The 7141-nt window shown below is 37.4% G+C and overlaps 1 pseudogene; it reads left to right on the top strand.

Annotated features, from left to right (window-relative positions):
* Nucleotides 1-6357: 6357 nt before the first annotated feature.
* On the top strand, nucleotides 6358-6889 carry LOC119540438 (annotated as a pseudogene).
* Nucleotides 6890-7141: the final 252 nt, after the last annotated feature.

A 7141-nucleotide genomic window follows, 5' to 3' on the forward strand; every position in this document is an offset into this window, starting at 1 on the left:
TGAGGAGATCCCATTTGTCTGTTTGTTCTTTGATTGCTCACACTTTGGGTGTAAGGTCTAGGAAACCAGATCCTTAAGAAATTGCCCTACATTTTGGATGTAAGGTCTAGGAAACCAGATCCTTAAGAAATTTTCCTACAGCACAAGATCCTTAAGAACTTGCCCTACATTTTCTTCTAAGAGTCTTATGGTTTAAGTGCTAATGTTTAGGTCTTTGATCCATTTTGAGTTAATTTTTGTATAAGATGTGAGATAGAGGTCCTCTTTCATCCTTTTGGAAATGGATATCCAGTCCTGCAAACACCATTTATTGAAGAGGCTGTTCTCTCCCAGTTGCTTTGTCTTGACTGCCTTATCAAAGTTCAATTGTCTGTCAATGGGAGAGTCTATTTCTGAATACTCTATTTGATTCCATTGGTTGATATATCTATCCTTATGTTAGTACCATGCTGTTTTGAGCACTGTAGCTTTGTAATATGCTTCAAAGTCAGGTAGTGTGAGCCCTCCCACTTTGTTCCTCTTTCTCAAGATATTTTTTGCTATTTGGGACCCCTTGCCCTTCCAAATAAATTTGGTTGTAGGTTTTTCTATTTCTTCAAAGTAAGTTGTTGGGATTTTAATTGGTATTGCATTGAATCTATAAATCATTTAGGTAGAATTGACATTTTAATTGCATTTAGTCTTCCAATCCATGAACACAGTATGTTCTTCCATTTTTTTAGGTCCTGTTTGATTTATTTTAGCAGTTTCTTATAATTTTCTCTGCATAGGTCTTTTATGGCCTTCGTTAAATACTTGATTCTTGTGGTTGTTATTGTAAATGGATTTTTTTTTCATTTCTTCCTCTTGTTGCACATTACTTGTGTATAAGAACCCTACAGATTTTTGAGTGTTGATCTTGTAGTCTGTCACTTTGCTGTATTCACTGATTAGTTCTAATAGCTTTGCTGTACATTTTTTTCTGGATTTTTTACATATAATATCATGTCTTCTGCAAAGAGTGAAAGTTTTACTTCTTCCTCTCCAATTTGGATGCCTTTTATTTCTTTTTCTTGCCTAATTGCTCTAGCTACAACTTCCAGCACAATGTTGTATAACAATGGTGACAGTGGTCATTCCTGTCTTGTTCCTGATCTTAGAGGGAAAGCTTTCAGTTGCTTCACATTGAGTGGATGTTAGCTGTGGGTCTTTCATATATTGCCTTTATTATATTGAGAAAATTCCCTTCTATTCCTATTCTTTGAAGAGTTTTCATCAAGAAAGGATGTTGAATTTTGTCAAATGCCTTTTCTGCATAAATCAAGATTATCATGTGTTTCTTCTGCTTTGATTTATTGATGTGATGTATTACATTAATTGATTTTCTTGTGTTGAACCAGCCTTGCATACCTGGAATAAACCCCCCTTGTTGTGGTGTATAATTCTTTCAATGTGCTGCTGGATTCAATTTGCAAGCATTTTGTTGAGAATTTTGCATCTATATTCATTAAAGAGATTGGTCTATAATTTTCTTTTTTGGTAGTATCTTTGTCTGATTTTTGGTACTAGGGTGACATTGGCTTCATAGAATGAGTTGGGTAGCTTTCCCTCCTCTTCAATTTTTTTGAAGAGTTTGAGCAGAATTGGTACTAACTCTTTCTTGAAAGCTTGATAGAATTCATATGTGAAACCATCTGGTCCTGAGCTTTTCTTTTTTGGGGGCTTTTTGATGACTGACTCAATCTCCTTACTTGTGATTGATTTGTTGAGGTCATCTATTTCTTCTTAAGTGAATGTTGGTTGTTTATGCTTCTCTAGGAATTTATCCATTTTGTCTGGGTTGTCTAGTTTATTAGCATATAGTTGCTCATAGTATCTTCTCATTAACTCCTTTATTTCTTCAGGGTCAGTAGTTATGTTTCCTTTTCTGTTTCTGATTGCATTTATTTGCATTCACTCTCTTTTTTTCTTTAGCCTAGCTAGGGTCCATCAATTCTGTTGATTTTTCTCCAAGAACCAACTTCTGGTTTTGTTGATTCTCTCTATTGTTTTCCTGTTCTCAATTTCATTTATTTCTCCTCTCATCTTTGTTATTTCTTTCCTTCTGGGATTAGTTTGCTGTTCTTTCTCTATTTCTTCCAGGTGAACAGTTAATTCCTCAATTTTTGCTGTCTCTTCTCTTTTAATATAGGTGTTTAGGGCAATAAATTTCCCTCTTAGCACTGTGTTTGCTGCATCCCATACGTTTTGCTATGTTATGTTTTCTTTGTCATTTGTCTTGAGGTATTTACTAATTTCTCTTATAATTTCTTCCTTTACCCACTGGTTTTCTAAGTGGGTGTTGTGTAGCCTCCATGTATTTGTGAATTTTATAACCTTCTGCCTGTTATTTATTTCCAACTTCATTCCATTTTGGTTTGAGAAAGTGTTTTATATAATATCAGTATTTTTAAATTTGTTAAGACTTTGTGACCCAACATGTGGTCTTTCCTAGAGAATGTTCCTTGAAAAAAAAGTGCATCCTGCTGTTGTGAAGTGTTCTATAAAAGTCTGTCAAGTCTATTTCATTGTTCATACAATTCAACATCTCCATTTCCTTATTGATCCTCTGTCTAAATGTTCTATCCATTGATGACAGTGTTGTATTGAAGTCTTCAACTATTATTGTAGAGGTATCTACTTCTCTTTTTAGTGTTCTCAGCATTTGCCTCATGATTTTTGGAGCACTCTGGCTTGTTGCATAAATATTTATGATTGTTATATTTTCTTGATGAATTGACTTTTTAATTAATATATAGCATCCTTTTTTGTCTCTTGTAATTTTTGTACTTTAGAAGTCTAATTTGTCTGATATTTATATAGCTTCTCCTACTTTTTTTCTGGTTGCTGTTTGCATGAAATATCTTTTTTCCAACCTTTCACTTTCAGGCTATGTTTGTCCTTGTGTCTTAAGTGAGTTTCTTGTAGACAGCATGTAGATGGGTCCTGTTTTTTGAACCATTCTGCCAGTCTGTGTCTTTTTATTGGGGAGTTTAATCCATTCACATTTAGCATGCTTACTGTAAGCATTATTTTTTCCTCTCTCTCTTTTTATCCTTCCTGATAATCTTCATTCCTACACTTTTCTCCAAACCTATCTCTCCTGTCTTTTCCCATCAGCCTGTAGTACTCCCTTTACTATTTCTTGTAGTGCTGGTGTCTTATTTGCACATTCTCTCAGCATCTGTTTTTCTTAAAATATTTTAAACTCTCCCTCATTTCTGAAGGACAGTTTTACTAGATATAGAATTCTTTGTTGGCAGTTCTTCTCTTTCAGTGTCTTGAATATATTATACCACTGTCTTCTCACTTCCATGGTTTCTGTGGAGAAATCTGTGCATAGTCTTATCAAGCTTCCCTTGTATGTGATTGATTGCTTTTCTCTGCCTGCTTTCAGGATTCTCTCTTTGTCTTTGACATTGGACAATCTGATCAGTAAGTGTCTTGGATTATTTCTACTGGGATCTACTCTGTTTAGGGTATGCTGTACTTCTTGAATCTGTAATTTCCTGTCTTTCATAAGAGTTGGGAAATTGTCAGTGAATATTTCTTCTATTATTCTTTCTTCCTCTTTTCCTCCCTTTTCTCCTTCTCAGATACCCATAACACATATGTTTGTGTGCTTCATGCTGTCACTCAGCTCCCTAAGACCCTGTTTTTATTTTTCCACTCTTTTCACCATCTGTTCTTTTGTGTGTATGAATTCAAATGTCTTGACTTCTGGTTCACTGATCCTTTTCTCTGCCTGTTCATCTCTACGGTTGTATCCCTCTATTGTGTTTTTCATCTCCTCCATTGTGCCCTTCATTCCCATGAGTTCTGCCATTTGTTTGTTCCAGTTTATGAATACTTCTTTATGGTCATCCAGTGTCTTCTTTATATCCATCATCTCTTTGCCATATCTTCCCTCAGCCCACTGATTTTATTTTTGAATTGATTTAGGAGGTCTGTTTGAATATTAGTTATTTATTTCAGTTCCTGTATCTCAGTTGAACTATTAGTTTGTGACTTTTGCTGGTTCATATTTTTGTATTTCCTAGTATGGCTCATTATCTTAAGCTGTCTAGACATCTGATTTTCTTGATTAGCTTATTCTGGAAGCAGTTTTCACTCTTTTATCTAGCACTTTGTTGTTTGGCTTTTTTCTCTATCCTTTGGTGTTCTAGATTGCTAATGCTGGCAGAATGCAAAACACCAGAGATAGATTGGCTTTTATAAAAGGGGATTTATTTTGGTTACACAGTTACAGTCTTAAGGCGATAAACCATCCAAGATAATGCATCAACAATCGGGTACCTTCACCAGAGGATGGCTGATGGCATCTGGAAAACCTCTGTTAGCTGGGAAGGCAAGTGGCCAGTGTCTGCTCCAAGTTCTGGTTTCAGAAAGGCTTTCTCCCAGGACATTCCATTTTAGGCTTCAGCTCCTCAAAAATGTCACTCTTAGTTGCTCTTGGGGTGTTTGCCCTCTCTTAGCCTCTCCAGAGCAAAAGGGTGCTTTCAAAGGGCTTCTCCAAAATGTCTCTGTAAGCTGAAGCTCCTCTCTCAGTTCCAGTGTGTTCTTCAAAGTGTCCCTCTTGGCTGTAGCTAGCTTGCTCCTTCTGTCTGAGCTTATATAGTGCTCCAATTTAATTCAGACCCACCCTGAATGTGTGGGGCCACACCTCCATGGAAATTATCCAATCAGAGTCATCACCCACAGTTGGGTGGGGCACATCTCCATGGAAACACTCAAAGAATTACAATCTAATTAACACTGATAGGTCTGCCCACACAAGATTACATCAAAAATAATGGCATTTGGGGGACATAATACATTCAAACTGGCACATTTGGTGTTCTGTTCAACTTATATTAGATTCTAACTTAGGCTCTATTTAATTGATCAGAATCTTTCACCTCTTGCTTTTCTGTTTCTTTCCCTGACTCTATGTAGCCTTTTTGTGAGATGGTCTCCTCAGATATGGTCAACCCCAGTTAGGTTTTCCAAGCCCAGAGAGGCCCAGGTCTCAGGAGGAGGATGTGGAGTTTCCCTGTGAATGAAGCCTCTAGATTCATTGCTTTTCATATCCTGTCCAGCAGGTAGCACTTACCAACCTGCAGCTCCCCCACCAATGTGAGGATGTGCAGTGCCTTTAGTTCTCCTGATTATCCTCACCCTGTTGGAGGCATGGCTAACTGAAGCTGTTTTCTGATTTCCAGCCCCTGGGGCCTGAGCTCCTTGAAGGATGGCTGCCAATAGAGCTGGACCACACCCCCCTCTTCTTAGGAAACTTATATGCCCTTCAGGGAATTGTCTTCCCCAGTAGGCTCACTGCTTTGTCTGTCATACCTATTTCAGCTCTCCATTTCCTGGGTTCAGAGGCCAGTTGCAGATATCTGAAAAGAGATTTTGCTGCAATCTCAACTTTTCCACATGATCCAGACTTGTGTACGATGTGTGATTGGTCACTGGAGACCCCCAAAACACTGTTTAGTACAGTTCCTAATTACCAGCTGCTGTAGAGGAAAGACTAAATTCCACTCCTCACCATTTTGCCATCTTGCTGGAGTAAAGTTTTTGATACTTTTTAAACTTATAAATTTGACTGTATTTCCTATAAGTTTTGGGGTGTATTGTTGCAGTTGTTGGATATAGTGCTTTATTTCAGATTTAATAAACTGCACAAGTTTATTTTATTATTTTCTTCAATTAATTAGCTATGATGGTTGATTGTCTATATTTAATATTTGTTTTCTATTTCTTTAGTTTCTGCTTTTATGCTTATTATTTTCTTTACTCCACATTTTCTGGGTTAGTTTTAATGTTGGTTGTTTAATTAAATAACTGTACATATGTCACATTTATAATATAAAGCATTTGGCCTCATCCCACAGTGGGAATTAAATCAATGCAACCACTTTTGTCCTGTAAATTTCACTTTGTTTAAAAACTATGACCCAGTAGTCCTATTCTTAAGAATGCACCCCAGAGAAATACCTGCACATGTGCACCAAGAAATATTTAAGAGTATTCGTAGGAGAATTAACCATTATTGCCAAAAGAAAAAGGGAAAAAGGTCTATATATCTATTAAGAATGGCACTGTGGGTCACAGAGAATGCAGCGGTGCTCTCCGGGAGCCAGGCGAGTGCCGAGGCAACAGCGGTGGGGCCTTGCGCACACAGCAGGATGACCTGGGCTTTGGTCTCCCTCCAGTTCCTAAGAAGTGAGCTTGCAGCAAGTGCAGGAGCTGCAGCAGTGGAGGTGGAGGTTCTGGCTTGTCTCTCTCCTCCCCCTCAGCCTGAGCCAGGGGAGAACAGGCAGCACAGGTAGCTGGTAGTGGGTCTGCTGCCTGAGAATGGGAATTCTCTTTACCAGGATATGGAGACTGTTCAATCACCAGGAGCACAAAGTTATCATTGTTGGGCTGGGTAATGCAGGGAAAACTACTATCCTTTATCAATTTTCTATGAATGTAGTTGTACATACATCCCCTACAATAGGAAGTAACATAGAAGAGATAATCATTAATAGTACACATTTCCTAATTTGGTATATTGGTGGCCAAGAATCTCTTCATTCTTCCTGGAATACTTACTATACTAACACTGAGTTTGTAATCGTTGTTGTGGACAGTACAGAGAAAGGATTTCCATAACTAGAGAACAGTATACAATGTTAGTGCATGAGGATCTAAGAAAAGCTGGATTGCTGATTTCTGCTAATAAGCAAGATATTAAAGAATGCATAACTATAGCAGAAATCTCCCAGTTTTTGAAATAACTTCTATTAAAGATCACCAGTGACATATCCAGGCGTGCTGTGCTCTTACAGGCAAGGGATTGTGTCAAGGACTTGAATGGATGATGTCACAATTTAAGATTAGATGATCTCTACTAACCTCTTCTCATAGACTTTGTTTAAATGAAGTGCTGGACTTTTCCTGAAAGTTGCAAAAATTGATAGTTTAGATATAGTTATAATAAACTGATTTAAACTTTTTCTATACAAAGAAAAATTAAGACTGCTTATTTGAAAACAAAGATGAAGTCTCACCTTCCAATTGCCTCTCTCTTTAGTTCCTTCCAAAGTTAAGTCTTAAAGTGGTGACTGACATTTTTCTCATAATGAAAATGGCCCCT

This window comes from Choloepus didactylus, chromosome 7 (genome assembly GCF_015220235.1).
Source record: "Choloepus didactylus isolate mChoDid1 chromosome 7, mChoDid1.pri, whole genome shotgun sequence".
Lineage (NCBI taxonomy): Eukaryota > Metazoa > Chordata > Mammalia > Pilosa > Megalonychidae > Choloepus > Choloepus didactylus.